Raw genomic sequence first — 4,461 nt, forward strand, 5'->3', positions numbered from 1 at the left:
TCCGCTGACTGGCAGAAATAGGATGAAGGCCAAAGGTGAGCTTTAGTGGGTGGCAGAGCCTGCAGGTGGGTGCCCTGTGCCAAGGAAAGCTTGCATCGCCCCATGGTTGGGTTGGATCTGTTTGCTTTTTCAGCAGCAGAGATCACCCCAGCAGCGCCGGAGAAGCCTGTGGACCTGCCCGAGCAGGGCCCAGATGCCTTTGCTGAGGCCTGTCCTGAGCTGGCAGGGGACACCACCGCCAGCCAGGTGCTCTCCTGGCTTGACACCTTGGAGAGCGAGGACACCGCCCCCGATGGGCCTGACAGCCCCAGCCTCGCCGCCTTCCTCCACGAGCTCCCCGACCTTTCCAAGTACGTGGCAGAGGGCAGCTACCCCAAGGAGAGAGCAGCGGTGGCGTGGCTGGGGGACAGCAAGGTCTCCGTTGACGATGTCACCAACTCTACCGACTTCCTCAACCATTTCCCTGACCGCTCCAAGTATGTGGCAGAGGGCAGCTGCTCTGATAATTGAGTGGTGGCAGCAGGGCTGGGGGACAGCGAGGACATGGTCACTAATATCCTTGCTTTTCCCAACAGCCTCGCCAACACCAGGTTCCTCGATGATCTCCACAACTTCTCCATGTACGTGGCAATTGGTGGCCGTCCCCAGAACCAAGCGGTGGTGGCACGGCTAGGGGACAGTGAGGATACCACCCTGACCACCGGTGTCCCCCGTGTGACTGCCGAGGCCATAGATGAGCACCCTGACCTCTGTGAGTATGTGGCAGAGGGCAGCTGCCCCAAGGAGCCAGTGGTATCGGTGGGTCTAGGGGATGGCGGGGACACCATCCCCAGTGTCACTGACTTGACAACCTCCCTCCACAAGCTCCCCTACCTCTTGGAGTACAGGGCACATGCCCCCACCTGGCAACCCTCACTCGCTTCGGTCCCACAGACCCTGTGCTGAAAAATCCATCTCCCCGCTGCCTGGGGGCTGCGATATGTTCCATGAAACACACAGCACTGCTTGATGCCGGCACAACCAGTGTCAGGGCCCGCCTGGGCCCTGTAGCTGCCGGCAGCACCGGGCCGCACGCCACTGCAGTGCCCTGGGGCAGCCCCCGGGAGGCCCCAGCCCGGCAGGAAGGCGCAGAGCAGTGGGCGCAGGGCAAGGCGGGGCAGACGCGCTCACCGCTCCAGTGAGACATGGGAGCCCCCTCTCCCTGCCATGATGGTGCGGGCCCGATCCCGCCAACCACCATGTCCACTCCCACCACCTTGACCCTGCGCCGCCGCTGGCATCCCCACCGTAGGCTGGAACAGGCGTTCTCAGGAGCAGCATCCCCACCCGGGGCTGAGGATGCCCCGCGCTGACCTGAGGCCGTGCTTGCTCAACTCCATCCAGAGTTTCCACCCGCTGGGACACAGAGTGAAGGTGGTTGGGCTGGTGCACCAACCACCTGACTGGGAGCCCCAAGCCAGCCCCAGCATGCCTGCCAGGGTCCCCAGGTCCCTGACAGTTTCCACGAGACCCAACACAGCACTGGCTGCCTCAAGCCCTGGCTGATGGCAGAAGGATGTGGCACCGGCGTCGACATCAAGCAGCAAGGTGCGCACCAGGGCTGCCACCAAAACCCAGCAGACAAGCTGGCTGTGCCTGTCGTCCATGGGGGGCCAAACTCAACAGGGGGTGATCCAGCAGCAGCTGCAAATGCTGCCACACCCTTCCTCTGACACGCTGTTATCCCTTGGGACCTGAGGGGGTCTCATGGCTGCGCCCACCACACTAGAGGAGCAGGAGCAGTCGGTGCCCATCACACATGAGCAGCGGCCCCAGTGGGAGCGCGTGAAGAAGCTGGCCCAGGAGGAGTGGGAGTGGGAGGCCCTGCAGGGGTCACTGGGCAGCTGCAGGTTTTTGTGCAGAGGGAGGCCAACATGGACATAGCCAACGACTACGGCTGCCCATAACCCACCGGTCCAGCACCGTCCCCTGCTCTTTTGAGCTGCCTTTTCCTCTCTAGCATTTGACTACTGACATAGTGCCACAGGAACGGTCTCGTTCAACAGCTTCCATCCAGCTGCCTTGCAAGGCCTTTTGACCTGTTGTGATCAAGACAGTCTTATCCTGCTCTACTTCATTTGCCCATAAGAATAGGAAAGGAAGAATCAGCTACCAGAAGCTTCAGCAAAGAGTTTGGCAAGGACTTCTGGCCTGCTTCCACAGTCACAAGACCCAGTGCTGTTAGCAGAATGTCTCGCTGCCTTCTCTAGAAAGCCACTGAAACAGAACAGCTTCCCTGTCACTACTCGCAACAACAGAGTCCTCAGAAAGCCCAGGATTTCGAGTCTTTCACCAGCAGGCCAGTCAGTGGTAGTGCCTACTACAGGATGTGGCCACTTGTATGCACTTGCAGTCCAGACAGTCAAGCTGATTTCAGCTTCAGCTGCGGTGGTTGTAGGCGCTGAAGCTTAAACCCAAAAGGAAAGACAAGTCCAACAGCTGTCCAGACAGCTGCAGTTCGGAAGTTAAAGCAGAAGAAAGGCCGGCGTGGCACGCGCTCAAGGACAGGGCTGCCTACAGCCCTTTGGCAGGGAAGCTTCTCCCCAGCCAAGCGCATCTCTCCTCTCCTACAGTTCTCCTCCCTCTCTGTCCCCATACTTTCAGCTGGGTCCTGGGACCCAGGGGAATGCTGACTAGATATCAGAGGTGGATTTTATTGGGTGTAAGACATGCAGTGACAAAAGCAATAAATTGGTCACAAATTTATGAACTGAGACAAGAATTAAATGAGTCCCCTTCAGCCATTATGGAGAGGCTGAAGGTGACTGCCAGAAAATATACTAATTTGGACCCAGAAAAACCAGAAGAGGCAGTACAATTGGCCTCTATATTCCTGGGACAATCGGCCCCAGATATTAGAAAGAAACTTCAGAAATTGGAAGGACCTGGATCTAGCGATTTGGGTAAAATGCTTGAAGTAGCTTGGCAGGAAGGAGACCGGGGGAATCAACCCTAGCTGAACCCCTGGTTACTTTGAAGCTAGGGAATGAAGCTTGCATGGCTATTTTTCTCTGTGTTTACTGGCATGCCTATAAACAGCAATCACATGTTCATCAATCAAGTTAACATTCTTTTAGCCTCCTGTGTTCCCTGGCACGTCTGTGTTACATTTTTAAGTAGCATCTTACCATGAGCTAACATGGATGTCTCCAAAAAAATTTTTTTAAAAAAGGAAAAACCCTGGAGTGGGAGGGAAGACTTAGTGTTAGTTGGAACTAGTTAAAGTAAATGAAAGGCAAAGCGAACCCATCCCCTTCTTGCTCGCTCTGACTGTACCTGCTTTGGGCTGTGCGTAGGCACAGGGAGGGTGGAAGCCTTGCCTCTCTCTTGACAAGCCCCCCCACACCCCCCACACCCCCCGTAAAAGCGCTGCAGCCTCAGACGCTTCTTGTGCTGGAGACACAATTAGCTTTCTTCTGAAAGCTAACTCAGGTCTTGGTCTAAAGGGTGGGGTTTTAGTCTGGGGTTTGTTTTGTCTTCTAAGACACATATTTCTGTATGTATTTCAAAGCAGAACCTGGATCTTAGCGTGGGAGGAATAAATCACGGGAAAGCTTGCCAAGTATTGTTGAACAGTAAAGCAGCAAAATTAAAAGGTGTGAGGGTTTTGTTAAAAAGGATGCACAAAAGCTTAGCCTTTGAATATCCCTTCACTGCCTTGCTCTTTTGTCAGCTGTCCTTGTACGGTTGCAAAGTGTGCTGCTGTTATAGAGCCAAAGCGAGAAAGTGGCTCCTTTCTGCTTTAGTATTACTCTCTCAGGAACTGCAAGGACCTCTAGTTGGTATTTGTCCTCAGAGGCTGCAGCAATGCCGAGAGTCGTGCCCATTGTCTCAGCACCATCAAACCCAACGGGGATCCTTCCTGGCTGAGTGCTTAGTTTAGCCAAGCTATCGGGTTTTAGGAAAGTACTGCAATCTAAATGTAGCACTGCAGCAGTGAGAGCAGCCTTTCCCTCCTGTTCTCTGTCCCCTTTCCCACTTGCTTTCTGTTAGTTTCTGTTCAGTCTTCTGTTTGAAATGGGAGTTCATACATTGGCTGTCGATTCTGGTGTGTTGGATTTGAGTTTCTTGGGTTGTCAGGGTACTTTAAAATGTGTATATATTTTGACCTTATCCTGTAAAGCGTAGTTGCCAGTTTGGGAAGATACAAGGGGATTACGGTCCCAGGGCCCTTTCTGACCCACCATGACATGGGAACTGCCCATTGGATGGCACATGGCAGCGTGTCACAGGGCCCATTGTCACCCACCCTGATATAAGCGCTGGCGGTGACGTGGCTGCCCCACAGCGCCTGGGGGACACCGACAGGACAGAACAGGACAGAGTGGGGCTGCGGGGAGCCCCTGTGCAGCCACCTCGTTCCCTGCTGACCCGCACCTGTGGCGCTTTTCTGAGGCGTCTCCCACCCCTGCGACAGGAGCC

This window comes from Phalacrocorax carbo, unplaced genomic scaffold (assembly GCF_963921805.1).
Source record: "Phalacrocorax carbo unplaced genomic scaffold, bPhaCar2.1 SCAFFOLD_54, whole genome shotgun sequence".
In the NCBI taxonomy this organism is placed as follows: Eukaryota; Metazoa; Chordata; class Aves; order Suliformes; family Phalacrocoracidae; genus Phalacrocorax; species Phalacrocorax carbo.